This window comes from Bemisia tabaci, chromosome 3 (assembly GCF_918797505.1).
Source record: "Bemisia tabaci chromosome 3, PGI_BMITA_v3".
Taxonomy (NCBI): domain Eukaryota; kingdom Metazoa; phylum Arthropoda; class Insecta; order Hemiptera; family Aleyrodidae; genus Bemisia; species Bemisia tabaci.
Genome location: NC_092795.1, coordinates 9044838 through 9072081, shown reverse-complemented (window position 1 = coordinate 9072081; position 27244 = coordinate 9044838). Strand labels below are relative to the sequence as shown.

At 40.1% G+C, this 27244-nt stretch overlaps 1 protein-coding gene across 1 annotated transcript in view; it reads right to left on the bottom strand.

Annotated features, from left to right (window-relative positions):
- The window catches only part of LOC109031006 (uncharacterized), a 357064-nt gene that overhangs the window by 162132 nt on the left and 167688 nt on the right, over window positions 1-27244 (bottom strand). The gene's annotated exons all lie outside the window — the stretch shown is intronic.

Sequence of the window (27244 nt, the reverse complement as noted above, 5' to 3'; positions counted from 1 at the left end):
AAACCTATGGAAATGTATCGATTCTTATTAGGGTGGCCAGGCGCTCCGACAAGAGTCGATTATTTAGCATAAGTTCAAATGGAGGAAATCCGGTGTTGCCAAATTGCTGGATCCGCCTCTGCCGGGATTCGAACCCGGGACTGCCTCGACGTTGGTTATACATATAGCGCTCCCTTCGCATTTTTTGAAAGTCGAAGGAGAGTGCTCTCCATTGAAAGGTGAACCTTTCGGTGGATATGGAAATTGACTTGTCATCTCCAAAAGCGCGGAAGAAAAGGTGCAGACATCCAGCGAGACAGATCAAGCGACATCCTCGTCCGTGAGTTAAACCTTTAACCGCACAGTTTATCGTCGCGATAATGGAAGGCGAACCGCACCCCCCCCCCCCCCCTCCATCCCCCACCCTCACAGCGAGGGTGCCCATCTTCGTCATTCAGACGAACCAACGTGGTGGAAAATGAACCACGTACGATTGAATTCCATTTATACTTCTGCCCTTTCCCGCCCATCACCCAGACTCGGCCGTATTGCATTTGTTTAACGTTAATCGTGGGGTTGTTACGGACGCGACAGTATTTTTACGGATTCTGGACAAGGACGTCATTCCGGGAACCCCCCGTCCTTCCCCAACTTACAGATTTGATCGATTTCTTAGTGCAATGTTGGTTAATTTTGGTTAATATTTGGACAATTTGTGATAATTTTTGTACATATTAAAAATACGACCTCTTACTAATAATTTTCAGCTATTCATCCTCCAAATTATTTGGATAAAATAACGGCCCTGCCCCTTAACCGAGCCATCCGCACACCCCCAATACCCGGGCGTTGGGCTTTTGCATATGGCTGAAATAAATTAAGATCGGAAGGAATAAAATTTTTTAAATTCATTCCTGCTTTACTTTGCAGCGTCTAGTAAAAAGGAAAAAGGGGAAGAAGAATATTGAGAAACTAGAAATCTTTTTGTCACTTGCTCACAAAGTTCTCCATGAGAAATCATGAAAGCAGGGAAAAATATATTTCAGTGGCTCCCCTCTGCTCTCTGCTCTGTAGTGTAAAATATACTTCCGGAGGTATTCTCTTAACTTCGTCTAATCATGACTTATTACCAGAGATTAAAGCTGTAAGTTGGTTTAAAAGTCCTACTAATATTTGAAAAAGATTGCCAAAAGTTCACCCCGGATCATTTGACGGATTTCATTTGGTTTCTCACCCAACAAGTTGCTCATTAACCATATCATTTGGTGAAAAGCGGCGTTGACCTCCGATTAGGCTAGAATCGTTGTTTACATTGTTGCTTAGCATACTTGATCTAATTTGCAAAAACTCGCCTAGCAAACTGCTCATCGCGACTTTTATGCTAAAAAGTTGCTCCAATCGTGTAGTAAAAACCATGACCATAGTTGGGTTCGAATCAGACAGGCAACTAAACCAACTTCGTGACAAAGCTTGAGGTATCGCAAAAATTGAAGGGGCTCCAAGTCAAGATCGAGCTATTGAAGATAATTATTACCCGTCAAACCTTTATAAGGGCGATGTGCATTATTGCGACATGTCGTCACCTTCCGGCTAAAGTATCACACGCACCATGCGACATTTCAAAATTTCCGTCGCCATTTTATTTTTTTACAGAGAAATCGTTAGTTGAAGCTGTTTGAAAATTTCACTGAAAGTAATGGGCAGTAAAAATAAATTTCAGAGACATTTTCGAACAGTTTCATTTAACAATTTCTCAGTAAAAAAATAAAATGGGGGCGAAAATTTTGAAACGTCGCATGGCGCTTGTGATATACTCATTGGCGGATCCAGAAAATTGGCAACATTGCCTTTTTTCAATTTAAACCTATGTAAGTATATTTATTCTTGGAGGGGCTAGGTGCTCTGAAAAGGAACGATTTTTTATCATAGGTTTAAATGGAGGAAATCCGATGTTGCCAAATTGCTGGATCCGCCTCTGGTAATACTTTGGCCGGAAGGTGACGACGTAAGATACTTCCATAATACCGGCGAACGCTAATTTCCTGATCATTGAAAAAGGCTATCCTTTCTAAGGATCAATGGTTTCCATACGGATTTAAATTAAGGAAAAACAGCATTGCCAACTCTCAAGAATCGCCACCAGTCGGAAGGAGCCACCCCCTCTGGCCCGCACCCCGAGGCGATTTCTGGGCAATTTAGTATGGACCCAGGCCACTAACCTCCACCTTGGCGTAGACGAGGTCTTGGAACAGTTAAAAAGCGGGCGTCGAGAAAGCGCGAGGACAAAGCCCCCCGACGAATCGCTCTTTGAGACGAGGTTGAGCTGAAAAAATGGGAGCTTGAAAAAATAGGCGGTGGGAAGAATAATCGTTTATGTACATTATGCGCTGGTTTTTTCTCTCTTTTTTTCGGAGGGTGGCGGGTTTTGTAACTCGGCATCACAATGCAGATTGTCGCTGCCGCTTATCCAATTCCCCGTGAAAGGAGACAGCTGAGTCCTGGGCTCCCTCGCCAAGGGAAGATTCCAACTTGCGAGATGCGCGCCTTCATTAACCAGACACGCGGAGAGGAATTGTAAAAAATGAATTGTTAAAGTTATACATGTGAATTTTTGATTCTGCGATTGGTGATAGTCGAAGATGAATTGCGTACCTCCTCGGTTTCTGCAAGTTTTTGCGTAAGGTAGGTCACCGGAGGTCTACTCGGCAATCCGGAAATAATCGATGGCTAAAGTGGAAAAGTACGTATCTCTATTGCAGTGTTTCAAAATTTCCGCCCCCTATTTATTTTTTGGAAGAGGAACGAGAAACTTTTTGAAATTGAAATTTTTACAGGATATTTTGCTGACAGAGAAGAAATATCGAGGAAGTTTTCAAGAAATTATGTCGACTAGTCTCTCGCCCAAAAAAAATAAAGTATGACAGCCCTGAAAAACGGAGATACGTGCTTTCACACTTTAGCCATATTCTCCTTCCTCCTCTTCCTCTTGTTTTTCTTCTTCATCCTTTTCTTCCTTTCCTTCTACTTATTCTACTTCTTCTTCTACTTCTACCTCTTCTTCCTATTCCTCTTCTCCTTCTTCTTCGATTTCGACAGGTCATCTAGCACCAAGCACATTAATTCAGAAATATTATAAAACAAAAAAAACGGCCAATTCATCGTATATAGTATATTTTTTTGAAACCCCGCACTAACATCTATGAGCAATGTAATCGAATGAGACAAAAGTTAAATTCAAAGGTTAATGCTATTTTTCGATGGTTTCTGAGTAGGTAACTTGTGAGTAGAAAATCAAATCAAATTCGCGTCTCAAAAAAAGAAATGCCTCTCGTTCTTGATTTAAGAGGATCACAACTTTCAGAGGACTTGCCTTACCTATATGAGTTTTATAGGTACCTAAAACATTCATCAAAGCCATGTCACTACATTAGTAAAAATCAGGAGTAAATGGGAGAAGAGTGAATTTTTTTCTACACATCCTTCCTGCTGATAACCGCATCAAGTTATTGAATCCTCCCATTTCGAGTCCGGAATCTTGAAATGTGGAGAAATGTAGGTCACGCTCCACCCGGTTCCTTGCGCCTTCCCCTTTCAAATACCCCAAAAAAGTCGAAACAAAAACTGCACGTAGGATAACGAGTGCTTTTTCACAATGCCAACCGGAAACGGCATGTTGGTAAATAAAGGTCTGGAAGTCTGCCAAACCCTGAGAAATACAGCAAAAAAGGGTCGATTTTCGTAGTTGTGGAAGAAAAAAAATCAGATCTGTAGAATACACGCCAGAAACTAGGACAGAATCGGGATCAAGTCAGTACAAACAGTCTGGCTGGGCGTTGACGGAAAGTTGTCCTTTTTGTGACTCAACCCTCGCAAAAGGATGTCTCCATTTTTATATGACTCTTTCAATATGAGTCACTTACGGTCGTACTTTTTATAAACAATAGGACCTATGAGGTTACAAAACGTTTTTCGTAGAAACTGTGATGGGATCTCATGTTAAGGGAACCAAAATATGCAGGGATGGGAGTTTTCAAAGTTTGGCTGATGTAGCTTATTCAAAAATTGATTTCTGGCCACCCACACCGCCGTGCTAAGGAAAAATGCCGTACGTACATTCGAGAGTTGCCGAATTTTTTCGGATAAAACATGTATTTTTGAGGAGTATATGCATATTTTTCCGTGAAATTTTCGGCTATATTAGGTCCAGTTGCAAAATTCAAAATTTTTCCAGTAAATTTGGTTTTTAGTAAAGGAAATCTGGCAACGTTTAAAGGCTCATATGGCGTTTTTCCTTAACACGGCAGCACAGGAAAAGAGACATTCGTCCGGGGAGGCAGAATTTCATATTCGAAAAAAATTAACTACGCATGAAACTGATCATGTAAGTATTGCTCGCGGTTCTGGCCTCGGTGCAACCGTTAAAAACTCTTCGGCCGCCATTTTGAAGAATAAAAAACTGCAACCGATGAATAAATAACACCCAGCAATCGAAGCTTCGGGAGTAATCAGAGTTCCCTCCCCTGGAGCACACCAGTAACGGTTCCTGGCGGCAACAGCAGGGAGCTCGACATGAAACAGACTGAATAAATAATCACGATCGATATATTTCATATGCAGCGTCGATCACAACCGACACCTCGGAATTAATAGCCCCAGCGATGGAGGCGAGTTAGTATAAAAAACGCACGTGTAAAAAATAAACAGGTATCCGAAATAAAAAGGTCGCGAAGGGGTTGGCGCTGAGCACGCGTTGAGCGCAAAGCTCGGGGATGAAACTAATCCCCGGGATCCAACCTTACAACCCCGCGCTAAGGGTTGCAAGATGTCGCGAGTTGTGTGTAAGCACGTGAACCCTTTCCGCGACCCTTGTTTTTTTCGTCAAGGGGTTGAGGAGGAGGCGCAACCCTTGCTCGGGGCTCCTTTTCCGTGTCGCGTGTTACATAATGTGCTCGAGTGCGGGCTTCCGAGTCACTTGACGGTTTTTTACGGCCCCTGTGCCCGGTGCGCTGCCGGTGGGTGAGGTTAATGTTGATACCTCGATAAATACCTTCGCTTGGGGAGGTCCTAATCCACTCGCAGGGCTTTATTTACATTCCGCTGGTCCCGAATGTCGCCGACGGGCTACGTGCGGTTACGTTTGAAGATGCTAAATGAAATTTGTTTTATTTTTATTTTGAGATGAAACTTTCATAAGATTTTCAGGGACTAAGGACCGCATTCATACACTGTTAAAAAATTTGGTGTGGAATTCTGTGCCGAAATGTGGGAAAAAAAAACAAAACAAAAAAAACATTCCGTTGAGTCCCGAGTATCGCTGACGGGCTATGCGCGGTTACGTTCGAAGATACTAAATGAAATCTTACGGAGTGAATTTTAATGAAATTTGTTTTTTTTTTACTCTGATATGAAATTTTGTAGGATTTTCAGGGACTGAGGGTCGAATTCATACACTGTTAAAAATTTTGGTGTGAAATTCTGTGCCGGAGTTTGTAGCGCCGTAAAACCCCGAGTGACATGAGTGCGATGTGAATATGAGCACTATAAGAGCGTTCGACGCTCCGCAAAAATAGTAGATTCTGCCACACAAGAGTGTAAGTTATTCCGTAAAGACAATACGTTCAGTTCCGAATTCATTTCATCCGGAGTTTTTGGGCGCCTTATAGACTCTGAAACAAAACTGAACTCCAAAATGTTTAACAGTGTAATCGCTCCTGGAACAGCACCTTTCTTTAGGAAACTCCACATGGTTTACACCATAATTAAAGAAGGTCATTGACATAGCATCACTAAAGTGACACTTTGTGCGGATTTAGAGTCAAATAGAACGGTATAACTTTGAAGTTAGAACCTTGCCAGGGATTACAATAAAATTTTTCAAAATATTCATTTCGCCATCTGGAAAATTCTGAGGTAGGTTTGCACTTACAGTAGGCTCTGGATTATCCGGATTAATTGGTGCCGAGCCCGATCGGATAAAAAAAAATCCGGATAGTAATAGTAAACACAAACCACCACCAAACAACACCACAGTACGAAGCCGGATAATCAGAGTCTACTGTACCTTGAAGTTTATCAAAATCATGACATTTTTTCTACTGTATTCTTTTATAATTTTTTGCTATGGTAAATGATTGTAAACCTTTTTAATGGTCTTTTTTCAAAGTTGTATCGTTGAATTGTACCGGCGATTTGTAAAAATTACCCTTTTTATGATGCTATGTTATTATGGATCTCCTTCATTCTCCCGCAATCTCACAATGTAAAACATACGGGGCTCTGTATATTTGAGGGAAGAATTTTTTAAAGAGTGACTATGAATTCGACCCTCAACATTTAGCCTGCAACAAAACGATGATTCAGGAAAAAATTCTAGAACCCAATTTTCCCCCTTTAAACAATTTAAAAATTAGGTTTAGAAGTCTTAGAATGAAGAAAAATAAATAAAAAAATAAAATAAAAAATAAAAAATTGTATATAGGAATAAGATCGAAAATGAAGAGACAATTTTCCTATGAAACCCCACGAAGCAAAATCAATAATTAGGTTCTTTTCCGGTGAGTATAACAGTTATAACACCCTCCTCACTCTTAGCAACACCTAATGGCGCTTACAAGGTATTGAATTTCCACTTTTTATTTAGTTGCGAAATTTTTCAAAAGTTCATTTTACTATTTTTTTAAAACGAAACTCACCGATGGAACTGATTCAAAATCACACTCGATTCAAAATCATACCCAAATCCCAATAAATATCGCATTCAAATATAAGCTGAAATGTCTTAGAGTTTCCCCTCGGAAAGCCTCTCGAATCCCCGACCCCGCCGCCTGACCTCTCACCCTAACCCCTTCGGGCTGTAATTGAATACAAGAATACATATTGAAATCCTCGTCGGGCCACTGAATACAAATCATAGTCGGGCGAGGGAAGTCGTTATCACCCCGCTGCAGGTGGACATATTGCAACTTCACCTCCCGCCTACCGACGACTTTCAGGGGTAGTTTTCTTTAAGGGTAATTTCCTCGGGCTCTCGGATTTTTCTGCTCGAGTGGGTAACCTCGCGCCCTTCGCCCGTTATGAGGGCTCCCTCACCCCCGCTGAATATTAGGTGTCGGATCTTATTTTTTTCCGGCGTGCATTCTGGTCGCCTATCGAGTTATCGCGAAAAACATGCATTCGTTTTCCTCAAGGGCGGGTCCCCTTCAACTTATAACTCACCCCTATAAAACCGGAGTGGGGTTTATTTTTTATTCCAATAACATGTTTTTTTTTCACTTTTTATATTTTTTAAACATTGAGCTTGTCTCCGTCGAAGGCCATAAACAAAGGAATTTTCTAACTGAGGCTCTAGCACAGGAAAAATGACAAGGAGGGAGGTCAAAGGCTACAGATATTGCTGTTTCGCCTTCAAATTTTGGGGTAGGCCAAAAAACCTCCTCTGTGCAGCAATCACTAACCATTCGCTTGTTCAGTGAGTTTCAATTCTTTCAAAGAATTGTGCAAATATTTTTTTGAAAAGCATAGAGTGCTATTGGCTCACAGGAATTTTTCCGGACTTACTTAAACGATATTAATGAAAGGAAATAGAGTTGGAGGTTAAACATTTTAACTTACCATTTAAACGTACATCGTTGATAAAATGCCAAAATGGCGGCAGATAATATCATGATATCAGCGTCAGCAACATCATTTATTTCAACATCCAAAAATATCAGCAAGTTCACTGCGACCTGTCGAACCGTCTCTATTGTAAAATAGTCCCGGCGCAATGGGATTTTACCAAGCATTGGATGGATAATAAAATCTTAACATCAATTCTTATGTGTTTTGGTTTGTTGCATCCGATTTCAAACTTTATATACAAACTTTCGACCCGGCACGTTGCCAAATGTACGACAAATTGGTGTTTTGATGTTTTTACGCGTTTTTCAAGAATAGCTTTGTTTTTGAATGCTAATTGAAGTTCGTACATATAATTTGCAAGGAATATAATTTTAGTTTGTTAAATTTGGATGAATATTACGGCCACTTAAGCGCGCGGCGTGTTCAGTAAAAAATCGAATGATCATTTATTTATTATTTTCTTTTCATGAAATTCATAGTGAGAACGTAATTTTTTGGGGCAATAACATCAATTCAATACAAAGAAGACGTAAAATGCTCAGTTTTATTCATGTATGAATTCCGGCATCGAAGGTCGCCAGTAGTAGCTGTTAGAATAAATGGAGACTGGCGAGTTGATTGTGAGAAACGGACTCTTTGGCTAGGTGGCTGCATGGCCGGGGAATTTGGCAAGTCACTTAATGGCAGACGCCCGCTTTGCATATTCAACGCAGCTAAATTTGTGGTTGCAGCCCACCAAGATTTCACCAATACTTTAGTATTTCTCAATGTAAGTAACGCAGTTCCCAAAGCGATTGGCATCATCGCCGCATTCGATTTGATTGCAGTTCGTGTCACCTATGAGGCGATGGTTGCCATACGTTTCGAAAATTCAATTTTTTTCTTGCCGGATGCATATTCGAGCGAAAAATGTAGCTACGGGGAGATTTGAAAGGAGGCATTGCTTTTTTTTTGTAAAATTGGAACTTAAAATTTGTTAAAGATATTGCAGACGGCGTTTTGAATGTTTTATTTTTTTCCTCCCCAGAGTTCTTCCTCCAAGTGCGTACATGTTCCTGATTCTGAATAGTGACTTGGATATTGTCGGAATGTTTTGAAAATATTTTCAAAAATGTCCAGGATTTTGTTAAAAATAATATTTTCCGATTATTTCCACAATATTTTAAAAATGTTTCGTCATAGAAATAAGTTCAGACAAAATTGAATAATAGTCCTTCTCCGAATTCAAATTTATGGTTGCAACAATTTTCAAGTTTTCAAAGGGTGATTTAAAAAGTAAATTGGTTTTCAGATTAATCATTTTTACTATTTGCCAAGCTTTCAGATGTTTGATCGTCGAAATACAAATAGACATCACTATGAATAAAGTGCAACTGACCCATTCTTCTTCTTCTTCATCATCTTCTTTTTTTTTTTAAATTTTTTTATTAGCTCATACTTCAGTTTCCATTAGTATGCAAGTACTTCGCTTTACTTTTACGTCAAGGAAAAGGATACAGCTTGAAGGCTTGCAGCAAATAGGAGTATGTAACTGATGTACCTTGCAATAGCTAAATGTTCAACGTGGCTGAAACATATATAGCTCCCGATTATAGTGACCACTTGCAAGGCGTGTCAATGACGTCATAGCCCATGAGCAAGCCGATTCATTCTCGAGGATGTATCGATTTGAGGTCATCGTTTTGACACTCTGCCTAATTTCCTCCTTGCTTTGGTATTCATGGCTGGCGCTACCGTTCGACGCCACGATCGCTCGTATCACTTTCTTCGATCCGTCACACGTAGCCACATCAGCTGTCAAATTTGCTATTTTTTAAACTATTAATTTTCTGCGGTACCATGAGATTTGTCTCAAAATAAACCCAGAAATTAAACTAAAAGGCTGATTTCAAGAGTTCATCGACTTTTGGCCGGCAGACGGACAACAGCCACAGCAGATTAGTGAACTAACAAAGGAAAACTTCAAGCGGCTGAATTGTATACCAATGGGAATTTAGTCCGCTGAAATGAATTGACCAACCTTTGGTCTAATCACTTGATGATTTCTTTTAATCAATAGAATTATGATTGACATTTTGGTTTTAAAGTTTCACCTTTATTATTTAGAGAAGTTATTAAGAAATGTTCAGTTATTTCATTTATAATTTTTGTCTCTGTTATTAAAATTCTGTATGAAACTATCAGCAAGACTCAAATTTCTTAGGTTAAGACAATTGTATAGGGAGCTTCTTCACACCAACAATACTTGCTAGTAAATCATGCGAAAAAATCACGAAGCATTAAAATATGGTAGTTACAAGCATACTCGGGAGAACGGGTCCAGATCGGACAGGCAACTAAACTAACTCCATGACAAAGCGTGAAGTATCACAAAAATTGAAGGCGCTCCAAGCCGAGATCGTGATTTTGAAGGCCAATACCTATCAAACCTTCATCATACTAATGCGCATTATCGCATTGGATCAAAACAAGACGTGAACCACTTCACGCAAATTGCCGGAGATTCTTAATTCCCTGCAACCTGCGGACTATTTCAGAAATTCAACCAAATACGCACGAAACGTCATCAAAGGTAGGCTCACGTAATAACAGCAGAGGTATGCACCTGATATTGCATAGGCATGAGTGAAATATGGCCTAGCAAAGGTGGGATTTAAATTAGAGGCTGGATAGGGTGGCGGCTAGGGGGAGGGGGTGGAGGATGGAAACCCAGTGAGGAATGAGCGATAATCTGCTAAATAACTTATCAAAGAGGGAGAAATTGGTTGGCGTGAGTACATGCGAGGCGTCTGCGCGATGCGAGCACAGGTGCCGACACACAAAGCAACGCCAACTGCGTAAGCTAATTAGAAAGCCAGCTTCTAATTAAACATAATGAAACATAATCACCGACCCCTACCCCCGCCCCCGCCCCCGGGCCACTACGCGGACCCCCCGACCGCAAACCGCGCTGCCAAACTAAGGAGTATCTTTTTCACGCGTTTCCTTTGATTTTCCCGGCTTTCTCCCTCTCTCAGCTACCGTATTGTAACGGTTACAGAACCTTTGGTCCAATTTGTTTTGGTCCACGGCTCTTAGTCCTTGAACACGTGTCCATTACAATTTGGACCGAGTTTATGAGAAAGGAACCGACCCACGTCAAGTTGAAACTGAGATAAAGAGGTTTGAAGTTTTATTCCTCCATGAGACTCAATGTAGAAAGTGAAATTTAACTCGTCTTTTCACAAACTAATATTTTTTCCGACTTTGAGTTTTTGGCAGGAGAAAATATACAACTAGAGGAAACCTAAAGCATTCTGCACTCAATTTTTTCGAAAAGATGGGTTGCTTCCTTTTTGATGAACTCGGTCCATTTAGTCCCACATCAAAATTGATCCATGTATAATGTACGTCCATGATCAAGTGGTCAAATTTATTTGGTCTGACTGCATTTAAATTTAGTCGTACTTACATTTACGCATCCATTTTAAATCCAGTCTAATTAAAGCCATAACCATTGTAGCTGCTAAAAATAATTTCCCCTTTTGTCTACTCATTATTAAAATAAACATATTCTATTCATATATTGATGACAAGCCGAGTAAATCGACTTGTAGATCGAGCCAAAGTTGACTCCTACCTAGAGGCGCTAAATGTATGCTTGAAGCAATGAAGGTCCTTTAAAGTCCATTAAAGTCAAATGAATCAAAATATAGTTAAATTTGACTGGAATTAGGAGTCACAGTTGACTCGATCCAATCCTCAACGTGGACACAGAAAATTATTATTTTTAACACACACTTTCCAGGACAGTATTTAAGCACAGGAATCAACATCCGTTTCTTCCAACTGCTTCAAAGCACAAATAATAAAAATGAATATACACCTATCAATAAACTAAAAAAACAAAAACCAAAATAAGAACCATATGTCTGTGATTTTTTTCTCCTTTACTCTATAAGAGTAGCAAAAAAAAATAAAATAAAATGAAATAAAACGAAAGAGGTGAAAAATACAAAAAATTGTGAGAGTATCAAAGTCCATACGAAGTTCGGCATCGGTGCCCGAGAGTCCTTCTCGATCTCTCATTCTCGGTTTTTAATACTTTCGAGTTTTGATTGCTGGCCGCCGTTTTGTGGTATACCGTGCAGTGCAGGCGGAGCCGCCAAATCCCCGACAAAACGACCGCCTCACATCGATTTTCCTCCGAGAATTTCGCAAGGTTGCGGGAAGCGACAACAACCCGCGCAAGTGCCGGACATGTGCGTGATTTAATTACTCACCTCTGCGGGGTTGCCTCCCGGAGGCGATCGCACCGAATTCCACCATAAATCAACGGGAAAGGCCGGTGATCTTGGAAAAGCCGTTCGATGATCAGAGATGAAAAATTCCATCAAAGTTACACTGAAAATAAACTAAAGGTTGGATAATTTCGACTCAAATCGGGTTTGGAGTTGTACCCCAACTTATTAGAGTTGTGCCATAAGTGATGGGAGCTCCTCCGAGGATTTGGAGTACAGCTTCCATAAGTTTGTTGTACAGTCCGAATATGTTGGTCCACAGTACCCATTTGGGTTTGCGCTGTGTCTAAATCATCCAACCCCTTTTTCTGGCGATTCCTGTGAAAATTCATTTGTTAAAATGTGAAAATCTCGATTAGATCAAAATCCTCGAGATTTTGTTCGCATGATGCATGTAATTGCATACCTCGAAAACTTTTGCTAACTTCCAGAATTTTCAATTAGATACTTCGAAATAATCCAAGTCATTATGTTAGATTATCGTTAGTCGTAAAAGAAGCAACTCCTTGATACACCGAAAAAAAGTGATGCTGATTTAACATTCTGGATGTAAAAAAGTGTGCGGCAACTCACAAAACGCTGTATTAACCGCTACAGCAGTTACTTTAGCAATGCCAGGATGTATAACTAACTGCTGTGGCGGGTAATTCAGCGTTTTGTGAGCTCTCGCACACTTTTTTACATCCAGAATGTTAAATCAGCATCACTTTTTTTTCGGTGTTTCATTCAATTAATGAATGGATGCGTCGACGGAAGGGCTAGAAAAATTTGAAAAAAAAAAGTTATGAAAAATTTGATAAACTTTGAAATATTATCGGATCCATCAACATTTTAAATAAAAAAAATTATTCTCCACATCTGGCAACTCTGCTCCTCTCGGGGCTGAACTTGGATAATTCAGCGGCGAAAAGGAGGGACGGACTGCTCGGTGGCGTTATGTGGCAGAATGGACATTCCGATCGCCGCGGTGGTGGCGGTGGCGTGTAACCCGCCCTCTAAAAACAACTTAACTCAAATGGGAACTCCTACAGCCACACGCTATTCTTGCCTAAACCATGACGGTGGTTTGATGTCAGAATGAAACGCGTGTCGTTGAGTTGTAATTAGCGGAGACTAAGCGGCGGCGCTAGAAATGAGAGCGATAGCATCAAAGTGACCGAAAAAGGAATTACGGATGATACTGATTAATCTTGGGCACAGCCGCGGCTACCGCAATCTAATTTACGGTCGTTCCTGAGCCTCGCGCGGATGGCGTAGAGACCGGTGCACACATCGAGGAGGATATCATGAAGAAAAGAACTTCGGCTACGAAGACCGAAGTTTGGTTAGTTAGGGACACTGAAGTTTTCGGTTTTAGTAACTGAAATGAATCACTAGACATGGTAAGAAAATAATAACGACATCCCAGGTTTTCTCGTCAAAATTTCACGCAGAACATTTTGAATATGTCGGATGCATGGGCGACGACGACTAAATAAAAGTTTCTTTAAAAGATAAGACAAAGAGAATAAAAATAAAGAGAATAAAAATAAAGAGAATAAAAGACGACTAAGTTTCTTTCTCCTTGAAACCTCATGAGGGAACTTTAATTAATTTTAACATATTCTTATGGCATTTTTGGAACTGCAGCTTCGCGTGACAGTGCGTTCTGAAACATTTAGTTGCATTCACTGGATTATATGGACCTCATTTTGCAACAAGGAACTACAATTCCTGGCTCATACATGAAAATATTGATCCCTATGGGAAAATTATTGGCACATAATTATATTGTTTCCAAAATGAGCCAGAGATTTTATTCCCTAATTACAAAATGAAGTCCATTATATCGCTACAATACCTTTTAGACTTCATTTTGTGATTGAGTACTACGATTTCGGACTCATCCGTAAAAACACGTATCTACGCAGGAACACTAATGGCACGCATGCGATTATTCTAAAGTGAGCTGGAAACAGTAGTCCTCAAAAATTGCAAAATGCATTCTATTTATTCATCCATTCCATGTAACCCGAATAAAAAAGTTGGACCCGAGAAAGATCACGTGATAAAATGAACCGCATTCCAATAATCCTCGGCTGGCAGCGAAGAGTGAATGCACTCCTTCTTGCATAATACAATGCGCTCAAGAACAGGAGAAGCCCTGCAAATAGGCGGTTAAAGACAGCTGCGACAGTCGTGAGTCCTATCACACACCCGGATAATTGAATTACAAGATTTCTTTCCCCCTCCACGGAGTTTCCTAGGAGGTGTCAATTCGAAATGGAATAAGAATATGATCGCGGATCCAGATTACGAATAAATATTCAACCCGATGAATAGGGGAGTGAAAAGGGGTAGTGCAACTTAGGAGTCCATAAAAAAGGGTGGATTTATTCCGGCCAGTTGCTGCACTTTAACGCCATTTTTTACCGACATTTCTCTTTGATTTTATTGCGCAAGGGGTAGTTCAGCGCAGCATGATAAACTGTAGGCAATAATCATTCTCGGTCGTGTACTGCGTTGTCCTTGCTAGTAGGTACACTGATGAGGTGTAACATATGTTGCGCCTGTGTTATGGGTGAAATTAGAGTGCATAATTCATCGTGTGTTAGGAACGAATAAAACATAGGAGGATAGCCTTTCCTCGACTCCCTTCTTTCGCCTGCACTATTCCATAAGGCTCCATGCCATAAGTACCATCAAGGTTGCATTTCTGGACGTATAAAATCCGAAGACGCCTAATTGGACGTGTTTATGTTAAAAGGAACTAAATTGCACGTAAATTCTTTCCACATATAGTTTCTTTTAGTATAAATACGTCCAATTACACCAGATGTTGCCTAATTTCTGCTGATGTTTCATTCTTTAAGCAGATTACTAAACAACACTGAAATTTGAAATTTTTTGAGCCATTTTTCATGATCTAGGGTAATTTACAGAGCTTTTAAGGGCGGTTTTCTGCAAGGAGATGAAAGTTTTGTCGGCATTTTATATTTTTGATCATTATCATTTTTTTTCCTTCCAAGGGCTCACAAACAAGTTTGGCCCAAACATTTTCTGAAAGGAAAAACTTCGTGGAGTTCAATGCAGTACTTGCATCGAGTTATTTTTAAGATTTACATTGGTATCAGAAGGATGTTGGTGCGAAAAAGTTGGCTTTTTGTCGTTTCGACGAAAGCTTCACTTTCTCCTAGATTTCATGCATTAAAAGAAGTTTCTCCTCAAAGGCACTGCTCAGTCATGAATTGTGATTATTTCAGAATCATCAAAAATTTGACACTTTCAAAATTCACATTGGTTTCTGGAGGATGTTGGTGCGAAAATGAGGACTTTTCGTCATTTCGGTGACAAACTTCATTTCCTATTTGATTTCATGCATTAAAATTAATTTTTTTTCAAAAGCATTGCTCAGTTATGAATTATGATCATTTCACATCCATCAGACGTAAATGTCATTTTGGAGTTACACAGAAGAGTGCGTCGTCGAATTGACGGACATATTTTTGGCCGTCATTGACGATAAACAATGCTCGTACAAGTTGTTTTCAATGAAAATATGTTTCTATTCTTTGATCGCAGATTTTCGGATGGAAAAAAAAAACAAAAAAACAAATAAGGGTGACACCAGGAAGACAGAATTGGCATGGTAGCAGTTTGATATACTGCAGACTTGGTACCCCCGTTTCATCTCTCTTCACCTACTTCGATCCTCCCTCTGAGTTTTTCAATCGGGGGTGACTATCGATTTTCCTTCGATTCCCTACGATTAATGACGTCACATTAAAACCCTCCACGGAACCAAACCTTTCCTTCTCTCCTTTTCTCCTTCCCCCACTTTAATGAATCTCTGAGTCTCATTAATTAAGGTTACTTTCAGGTTAAGTGAGCTGGTGCCATCAGTTGGCGATGTAGTCAATTCTCGGTCAATCCAGGACTTTAAGATGAATTTAGGTAAAATAATAAAAAATCAGGACATTCACGAAAAGAAAATGGTCCTCTGGCCAGCACTATGAATAACAAATCAATGATGAAATTACAAAATCATAGGACTCCGTTTGTAATAAAGTTGGATTTCCTGTTACATTCTTCTCTTTCCGTCGCAATTTCCATTTTCACGTGAGCCCCAGAAAACATGACGTTATACAGACAACATGGGTCACGGGGAAATTGAGAGACTGCTCGTTTCATCACAGAATTTCATTTAATGGTTCTCTCCACTTCCAAAAATCCTCTTCTCGGATTTCTGACGGAAACCTCGCAGAAGGAATATCGATGGTGAAACTACCAAACCACGTATCTCGGTTTGCGACGTCGCAGACTTCCTGTCATACTTTATTTTTTAAATGAAAAACTACTTAACGCCCGGTCTTGAAAATTTCTGTGATTTTTCCTCTTCGTGCGGAGAAAATTCTGTGAAAATTTCAAGGAATGATATTGATTTGGTCTACTTCAAAAAAATAAAATGTGAGCGGAGATTTTTAAACACCGCAAACGAGATACGTGGTTTGGTAGTTTCACCGTCGATATTCTAAACAATAGGTAGGGAGGGACATTCTCACATTTACCACGAAAGATACCATAGTTATACTGTCGAGGCGCTGTTTGGATTACTTTATGAAATTAGAAATTACAATTTCTGACTTGTTCGTCAAAGCTCTCATCTACGTAGGGAAACTAATGACACATAGATTGTTTCTTAAGTGTGCTGGGAATAGTAGTTCCTAATTGCAAAACGCATGCAGCCCTTTTATGGAGAGATTTGGCAAACTTCTGGAGAAACTGTGAACCTGTGCATTGTGAAAAAATTTAAATTACATTCTCAGAAACCATATTCCGATATCGTTCCTCGAAACTACAAACACAGTACTTTGAGGTGCGATTAACGCAACGAGTTCTTCGGTCATGATGCAAGGAACTCACGGTACTTTCATGAAAACGCAATGAGGTAACTGAGTAATGCCAGTATCTGTAGATTCGATTCATCAAGGCATTGTTTTTGCCAAGACGGAAAGTAGGCTGGGCAATTGTAGTTTCCGATGACTTCGTAAAATTTTGAAATTAGTAGTTTTCATAGTGTTAGAAACTATTTGAATAGTTGTGCACGGAATTAAACGGTGTCAGAAATGTTTGAAGAGCATGGACCTGTTATTCCGCATTTCTTCGAGTTCATGCACTAAGTGTGTCTATTTGTGATAAATTTCAAGACAAGGGCGTTATGATAGTTGTTTATGATCCAGGTTTTTTGAAGAATTAAATAAGAACCTTAATCGCTCGACAGGACAAAAAGACGAAAATTCGTCTGAACACGTTACATTTTCTACCTACGCGTCTTAGCGTCTGCGTAGGTGCATACAAGTGCAGTGGATGAATAGAATCCAAATCATCTCTTACCTGAAACACAGGACAAGCGAATCAAAAAGGCGTCCAATAAAATGAGGTGAGTGAGTAGCGACAAAATAATTGAAAATGGGAAATAGAACATTATTCATTACGATTGTTTTGCCATAGCAATTTGGCAATCCAATGTGGCGCGACTTTATCTCTGAAAAACAAGTTGAAAGATTGCAAGAATCATGGAAGAACGAGGAAAAACATGTGTAACAAGAAACAAAGTTGCACATTACAAAATGGTGAGCCTTAACGCCAGGCACAGAGGCTGATTTTTTGCAGATGCAACTATTTCGACGCAAAGGAAGTGTTTTTGCCTAAACATTCGATTGAAGGCGAAACATTGAACCGCTATAGTATCAGGCATATTTTGCGTGGCGTATTCACTTCATTTTAGACGAATATTAGGCAAAACAGATCATTGGCGGCGGTGAAATAGTGCGCTGTTATTAAAGACCGACTTGTGCCCGTTGCACATATTGCGCGAAAATCAAACTGAAAATTGTTAACCGTACGTTACGGTTACTTTGTAACCTACCCTTTATACTCGCACAAAACGTCGGTTACTTTTTTTTACTGTGTGTTATACACTGCCGTGCTAAGGAAGAACGCCGTATGAGCCTTCAGACGTTGCCAAGTTTCCTTTAAGAACCAAGTTTACTGGGAAAATTGTGAATTTTTTGGCCCAAATTTTCGGATAATTTTGCACGCAATTTAAACTAAAATATCTGATAATTTCCGAGAAAAATTTGCGTGAGTGTCGTTAAAGATACACGCTTTATCAAGGGAAATTTTGCAATTCTTGAATGTTCACAGGGCGTTTTTCTGTAGCACGGCATCATAGTACCTTGGTACATGTACAGGAAGTTTTTGTAGATTCAGCAACACTGCCTCGCAATTCAACGACGAACGAGAGCAAAGCAACGGTGCTGAGTTGCATAATGCATGATGCAAAAGAGTAGAGGGCGCGAGGGTAGAAATCAGAGCCAGCTTCGATTAAAACGGGTACATCATTAATTTTCGCATCGTAATAATCATTCTGACGGCCGATTCAACCCCCGTCGTCGGCTTGCCGCAAGGCTTTGAAATCGGGGTTTTTTCGAGTAATTTTCTCCCTCTGCTGAGCTCATATCCTTTAAAAAACCTGAACAGAGGATCGCGGTTTATACTAAGTAAACGAAGCTAACCAGAATGAGCCCAACTGCATTTCACGTTGCCGTGATTTCCTTCCATTTTTTATTTTTTCAAAACAAGAAACTAATCTGTCATCAGAAGGGTTTGAAACTACCCGTTTATACCCTTTTTAATAGCCATATGTACGTCTAAAAAATTGGAGGACAAATTTTCTTATAAATTTTTACTTTATTAGGATAAGTTCGACAATGTTTAAAAACTCATGCAACGTTTTTCTTAGTGTGACAGTGTAGTTTCCATTGTATGCTTACACAGTTAGTTAGTTCGTTAGTTAGTTAGTTAGTTAGTTAGTGAGTTAGTGAGTTAGTTAGTTATTATTTGGTTAGTTAGTTAGTTGGTTAATATTTTGTTAGTTAGTTAATTTCATTAGAGACATTCAGAATTTTGGGATGTTAATGTCTTTACATCAGGAAATATGGAGCGTGACTATGCAAATACAAAAATTGAGACTCTTTACTTGATGGAAGCAAAAAATTTTTTCAAAATTTTGGTTGTAACATTGGGATCATCATAGTAGTGTTAAGATTACTTACTCATTATATACACAAGGAATAGCATCATTGGGTAGGAAGTCTCTTACTTTTTTGTATTTTGAGGAAATTATGCGAATGGCCGAGTAAATAGGGAGCATTTAGAGTTGTAACGCAATCATGAATACTGTATGATTTTGTATACCATTCTTATTTTGTTTAATTTCAAGTAACAAGAGCGTGAATCCGAGCTCTGATGTGAAATCTCCTTGCGAGATGCAAGAAATGATACGAGAAGCTGCCGCTACTTAATTTGAAATACCCGGGTCCAGAATCCTCGTGATGAGCGAAAATGGTCTGAATCATCGAAAATTACGAGGTTCTTTTCTGCAAGGTGCGAACGGCAGATGGGGACGGCTCGGGCTGTCCGTGAGCCACTAGAAATTAATGCAAAATCATGTCCGGTGATTAGCTTCCAGCGGTTTCTCCCGGGGTGGTATTCCTCACGCCGACTCAATCTCCTTACATTCTGGACGCTCACGAAAAAAAGGAAAATTGAAAAGATTAAAACACCCACGAAAGAACCTAATTTTGCATCGATGGAATCGCGTGAAAGTAGAGATGCGGATTGCGGACTGCTTGGCTCCCTTTCATGCACCTTTTTCCTTCCTGAAAAGGCTGCAAGAATTGGACGTATTTATGCTGTAAGGACTATGTTAAGCAAACCTTATGCACATAGTTTTTTTTTAGCTTAAATACGTCCAACTGTGGAGTCGACATGGGGGTAATATCACGAGTTAGTTAGTGTCTTTTTAGACATTTTTTAAAACGCAATCGATCGATTGCAACCATTCGCTTCCACCAATAGTGCTCCATTTGTTGGCGAGTCATTTCTCGTGAAATAAATTTCTCTACTACAAGCTTTAGCAATACTTTTTTCCTTCTTGTTTTCCCATTACAGATAGTCCTAAGAGTTTAATGGTCCTAATGATTTTTCCTTAAACGTATTTGTTTAAATTTCAATTAAAATTTAGGTAACTGTAAGAAATAGAGACTAAAAAGTAGGGGTGTTTCCTAAGAACTACCGTGATTTACGAGGCTAAGTCGAGAACTTTTCACCCTACTCTTCTCATGTTCGGTATCAAATAGGATTAGGACAAATATCCTTTGGAAAAAAATAGAGGGATGCCTATTAAAATTGATGGACAAAACGATATGCAAAAATGACCATGAAGAGCAAATGGAGTGATCCTGTTGGTGGAAGCGAGAGATTGCAATGGACAAAATAGGCAAGTAACAAACTAACGGTAACCTCCAAGAGACCCCGTGGTTAATCCATCATGTTCCCCTTGGTCTATAACAACCACCCGTTTCAACCAATAGGATCCCTCCATTTTCCATCCGTCCTTTTTGTCTTATACTTTTTCCATCAATTTAAATAATCAGTCGGCAGGTACGTAAGACATCTCACTCGTACGACTTACTGTAATGGGACAAAAACCGAGCTGGAAAAAAGTATTGAGAAAACTTGTGGGGAAAAAAAATATTTGGGACAAAAGACCTAGCATCCTTCCCATTGTCTTCTTTGTCTATCGTTTTGTCTATCAACCTCAATAATCAGCCAGCAGAGCCCGGCAGTTTCTAGTGCTTTGTTTACGGAGGGATGCGCTCTCCGAGCGGTCGATCGTGGTCGAAGCGGTGCGCTGCTGTGATAACGAAGAGAGCAGTATGTGCATTTCTGTATGAGCCATGATTAGCACATGCTTTTATGCGTCTCGAGGTTAACCCCAGCATGCACTTACTCTGCCGTGCTAAGGAAAAACGCCGTATGAACAATCGAGAGTTGCCAAATTTCCTTCACTAAAATGTTTATTTTCGAGGAAATTTATGGATATTTTTGCCTGAAACTTTCAGGAACTTTGAGTGAAGTTGCGAACAAAATTATCTGAAAAATTGGGAGAAAAATATTCATATTTTTACCGAGAAATTGGTGTTTTATCAAAGGAAATTTGGCAACGCCTGAAGGTTCATTCGGCGTTTTTCCGTAGCACGGCAGTACTGCTCTCTTCGCTACCCCGGCAGCGCGGCGGTGGTGTCACAGAGATTCGATGACGCAACGGCAAACAATGTGTTCACGAACAAGAGCAGGACGCCGAACAGTGAACAGGTACGTACAACTTTCTATAAAAGCTCACGAGCTCCCACCGGGCGCGGGGGGCCGGGAGGTTCGCGCCGAACTCCCGAACGGAGATCCAATAAATTATCCAGAAATTAATTAGCTGAACTTGAGAGCGGCTCGCTGCCCCGGTAGGTACTCGCGGCCAGGATTTACACTCTTGCGTCGCTCGTAGTTCGCTCTCGTAGAATGATCGATTATCGATATTTCCCCATTTGAAGCTGTGGTAAAGAACCGATTATTAAGGTGTTCGCCGTGGACACCCTACATATCGATCCTTTTCCATAGGTTTAAAAGGTAGATCAATCGATGTATCGCAAAGCACGCCACGCAACTGTTCGTTCTGCTTTTCTCAAACTACGTGGTTCCCGGCCGAGGACTTTCATTTTTTCTCGGTGCCATCCCAGGCGACGGAAGTAGAGCGGTTGTTGATTGGATGTCATGAACAGTAAGAAAAAGTAACCAACATTTTGTGGTAACATGGGCGAATATAGACACTTCAAACGAGGGGAGGCGTTTAGGGGGGTCCAGGGATTGCCGACTGTCCACAGAAGTTTTTTAAAATTTTAAAATAATGTGCATTTCGAGTCAATGTTGTCATGAATAATTGCCAACTACTAGCGATTTTCCTTCTTCTTTCCTCCATTCTTTCCTTCTTTCTTTCTTCCCTTCCTTTCCTCCTTTTATCGGGCGAAGGGGGGAGGGAAGGAGGGTACGCTCTCTACGTCCCTCCTGGATTGGCCGATGTGTGTTAATGTGGAATGTAGAATGCACAGTAACGTAAACCTACGATTAATATTTTTGATAAGTTTTTCCTCGTGACCGAACTCCAGCAGCTGAACTTCAGATATTCGGATACGCCATCCAAAAACTTCAGAGACCTTTATGACCTCAACTTTGGGTCCCGTGCACGATTTTTTCTTTCTCTGAGCAAAGCCTTAAGTGCCAGATACACTTGCGAGCTAGACGCGCGTCTTGAGCGGTGAGTAGGCCTTCGACAGTGTTCGACATTCTCCGTAGCCAATCAGGTTGCAACTCACTGTCCGTAACTCGTTCAAAGTAAGATCGGCTCCTACTTAAGCGAATTTTATTTAAAGTTTCAAACCTCTATGTGCAGTTTTGTCCCGGTTTGTCTCATCAGTCACCAACATGCACCAGTGGACACCGAGTTATCAGATTCGACCAATCAGATCCGTTGGTTTTCGATAGGTCGAACCATTTTTAGAACCACCTCGCGAGGTGGTGCCAAAATCACGCACCAACGTTGCGATTTGTTAGTCACCGAATCGGAAGTTCCGAACTGAAATACAATGGCAGCTCGGAGGTTCGGGCACAAAAGTAGTATTGAACCTCTAAATAAAATTCGCTCCTTTTCGCGTCTAGACGCGCGTCTAGCAAGCAGGTGTATCTAGCGCTTAGGGTTCAGCTGAAAAGACTCCTCCACGAAACACAGCAAAAGAAAATCATCGAGACGCCTGAAATCGCGCTCCACCCTTTTGGCAACCGCAGAATCACCTCCAAGAACCACGATTTTTACGACTAGACGAGCGGCCTATCGGGGTAGTCACCGCAGCGCCGGACAGGGAGGGAGGGGGGCTGGAGGCTGATTATGGGGTATGAAAATTAGCCGGGCTGAGGCGAGGGCCGAAAGCGAAAAAAGATGGGTCTCGAGGATGCAAAACGCGGGCGTTTCGAGAAGAAGCGCCGCCGCCGCTGCCGCCGCCGTCGGAGGAGGAAATGGAAACAAAAGCCCGAGAGAGACGGCCCAGCGCGAGAGAGAAGCGCGAGATGATTAAACGCCGGTGGTTATTTCCTTTTACCTGCTCATAAAATGTCAATAATAAAAAGTATTCGGGCCCCGGTGGAGGCAGTGGCGCCTGGATGCAAGTCCTCCCGGCGGGGCCCGCAGAGCGCCAGCGCCCTGCTCCGGGGCCCCCGCTCAAAATGCCGTTGCCAAGTTTCCTCGAGAGCCCAAAGATCCTTGTGAAGCAATGATTAGCAGAATTTTATATTTGATTCAACTGGAGGATTGGGCGGCTTTAATCGGTATCATACTATTTGTGGCCGATTTCAACGTTGCCAAATGTTGTTCATGATTCTTCCTCACAAAGAACCCAAGAGCATGATACCTTTACATTCGATCATCGATTATCAAATAATATGGCAGAGGTCCTTGCGACAGAATAATGGATAATAAAAACCATGAAAAATTATGTCATTCTAAGCGCTGTTTGGAACCAGAAAGTAGCTTGGACAATAAATTTTTTTTTTTTTTTTTTTTTTTTTTTTTTATTTTTTTTTTTTTTTTGTAATTTTAAATCATATAGTCATTTCATTCAAGAAAAAATTACAAAAATCCACAAGTATTATCAGTCTCTGACCAAGATGATTAAACTATCCGGGATCGATTCGATTTGATAAATCGATGCGGATCTTGTCCCGTTATTTTTTTCAATATATAGGTCAAAATTCGACTTGTTCCTAAAATGAAGCCTTTACTTCAAAAGAGTCCTTCGTTAGAGCAACGGTCCTCCTAAAGTGTTCGGGAAAAGAATTGTTTTTTTCTAAATTTTGGTGATGGTTTTGGGACACAATTCATAAAACATAACACATTTTCCCTTTTAGCGCTATATTTATTCACGGCTTTCATGCTTGCAAGTAGCGAAAGTTCAAAGCAAAAGGTAGTTTTCAAAGTATCTAATGGGAGAAAGAATCAAGTTTGCCAATCTTGGCACCAGCTGCCGAGCTTTTCGGCACACGAATTCTGGGTCAAATTTTTTGCCGTGCACGATCATTTACATGAGCCCAAATCGTCGCCAAAATTTAGAAAAAAAATGTTTCCAAAAATTTTGGGGGGCAAAGCTTTGACTGGGGTAATTTTTGAGAAATGCTTCATCGAGGAATAAAAGCTCATTGTAACTCATAGAACACCTCCTGCAGTAACACTAGGACACCTGTATTCTACCTGACGCACTAACACATTGATAAACACACACATTATTGATAAACTATGAAGGGGTCAAAAGCAAATCGATGGCCAAAGTGCAAAATCGCGTATCTTTTTTGCAATTTTTCAAATTTTCCGCTTCTATTTTATAATCTCGAAGAAAAACGTGCCATATTCGTACAAAATTTCTACAAAATATGCAGAGAGTGAAAATACGGGAGTTTTCAAGAAATCCCGTCCCCAAAAAGAAAATAAAGTATGAAATGCAAGATGTCTGTAACGTCGCATACAAAGATACGCGATTTTGCAATATATCCATCGAAATGGCGGCGCGAAGCTAGGGAAAGCTCATAGTCGATAATGACAATAACGATTTTCAAGCAGGGGCTCACCTTTTAGCGGGCAACGATCTCGGGAACAAATGGTCTTTTTGATCCGGAGTCCGAACCGCACATAAAACGCGAGAGAAAGTTAAAACCGTGTCTAATTTCTCTATCGCACTTATTTTCCAGTAACAACTCATTTTATCATTTCATAAAAATTTCAGATGCTCAGCCTCGGGTGAAAGGAACTCGGCGAGTGAGCAGTCAAACGGGTCATGTGCCCCAAAGAACGGGCTTCCACTTTTAGATTCAAACCGAACCTCGGCCATGAAAGCTATTCAAAAAGTATTTGTTAAAGAAGTTTATACTAACGGGTACACTCAAGGTAGATTTACACAGGTATGGACAGAACTAAACAACTGGCCTCTGATTGGCTCTCCAGCGGCCCCTTAACGTCAGCCATTTTGGATGTTTTGATTATTTTGATTTATTATGTTCGGTTTATCGTTTGTCAAAATTTTGTGGGATTTTTTGCACAATTTTGGTTATGCGATATTAATTTTAGCGTTTAAACGCAAAAACGTTTGAATGTTAATTTGATTGTAATTTAATTAAAAAACGGGCCCCTTAACCTACGTCACGAGGTCATGTGACACGTACTGAGGCTCATGGGAAATTTTCAACTTTTCCATACCTGTGTAAATCTACCTTGGGTACACTGGAAAAAAACACATAGGATCTAGAGTCCAGACTCTTGAAAACATTGACAAGAAAAAATACTCTTGATTCAATCGGATTTTTGCTTGAATCAAAACGAAATCCTCTTAAATTAAGAGGCTTGGTTCTTGATTTTAGCTAGATTCTAATCGAATCAAGAGTTCTTTTTCTTGTCGATGTTTTTAAGAGTCTGGACTCTAGATCCAATGTGTTTCTTTTCCAGTGTAGTGAAATACTTGGAGGCCGTCTAGTAGGAAAATTTACCTATAAGAGTGTGTCGTCACCTGCTTTCGGCCAAAAGATCACAAACGCCACGCGACGTTTAAACATTTCCCCTGCCAATTTATTTTTTTACAGAGAAATTGTTGGCTGGATTTGTTTGAAAATGTCACTAAATTTTATCGGCAGCACATTGAAAATTCAGCGAAATATCCGGACAGCTTTGTTGAAAAATTTCTCCGTGAAAACATATAATGGTGGCGGACATTTTTAAACGTCGCATAGAACTTGTGACACTTTTGGCCGGAAGGTGACGGTGTGTCTTGAAGACAGACGAACAGACACATTTGCATGGATTACACGTGATTCTTTTTGGAAATTTTTTCGGGGAAGAGCAGGGGAGAGGAAGAAGGAGGGGTTTGGAGGATAAGGCACATAAGTGCAGTCTTAGAAAAAATTGATTTTCATGATTTTAAGTAAAACTAATCAACCTCATCGGGGCCAATGCCACCTATTACTTTCCTGAATAAGTTTTCCAGAATAATGAAGAAGTTTTCCAGAAAAATGAATAATTTTACAGAGAGCATATTATTGAAATCATTGGAACACATAATCGCTCACAAGATTTGAAGTGTTTCCGGTGAAAACCCCTTTCGAAATCTGGTTGTGCCTAATGAGAGAAAAAGTGGAACAAGAAACTGGATGCAGCGAGGGAGAAAAAACAACGACATCAGACACTCCATATTTTGAAAGGGTCTCATTTTGCTACCACCCACGATTCGCAATCCACGCAGGCGCCAGGTAGTGCTACAGAGGCCGAGGGTTTGACATCGCTGGTTTAAACAAGAGGTGATTGCTTTTATCTTCTTTTTCAAGGTAAAATACGCGAAGCCACCGCTAAACGCGCGAAAAAACTATTACTTAGTAATGAGGGATGATATTTCAGGAATAGATACACGAGCTCCTTGATTAGACAGTATTATTCTAGCGATTACTTTTCTCATAGACTAAAGTCAAAACGTAACAGGACCCATACAACGTTTACCTCGACTGTTTTCAAGGGCTGATTTTCATGTGTTTTTAAAATTTTATAACATTTTATTACGATCAATAATTTAATTGTTGCAATTTCCCAGCATTCAGAGAGAATTAATCAAAGTTGCTAGGATAATTGCAACTGGAACATTTTTGTTTCATAGTTTGTCGTTTCTCCAACGAAGAAAAGTAACTCCATTCCGAGGTTATAAAGTTTTCCCGAACAATTCAATTTTTTACAAAAATATGACCATGCAATTATTTCTATCTGATATGTTACTCATTTTTTTGTACAACCAGAAGAAAAATCAAGGGAATTTTCAGCCATAAACGCCCAAAAGCTTCAAAGTAAGATTGCAGTCTGCAAGTTGTTCTACGACTTAATACCATTGTTGTTACGTTCCTTCTACTATGAAACGACGCAACGTTTCACTTTGAGAAGTTTTATTTATCTTGGATACTTTTTTGCACAGTTGGATTGTATGAAAGATATAGGGATATGACGATAATACCTACGACACAGCATACTTTATGAGCCTAAGTCGTTTCTGGTAGTTCTAGTAGGTTTACAATACCTACTTTAAGCTTTCTAGATGGAAGGCTCAGAAGTACAACATCCAGCCTCCTTTAGAGGCTTTCTTTTTTATGGTCCCTTTTTATTATGTAGTTCTAATATCAGTTATTTTAAAAATCATTTCATTTACTGTATGAAGTAAGTTTATTGTGTATTTATATTGTAACGGCAAACAAACAATAAAAAAAAAAAAAAAAAAAAAAAAGGATTTTTTTTTAATTTGCAAAATTAAGTTCAACGAAAGAATGGCAGACAGCAGAAAATACCGTGACTCACTGTGTGGGTCGCTGCACCATATGGCTATTATGCGTCCCTGTTATGTTCAGTAATTTGACATGAT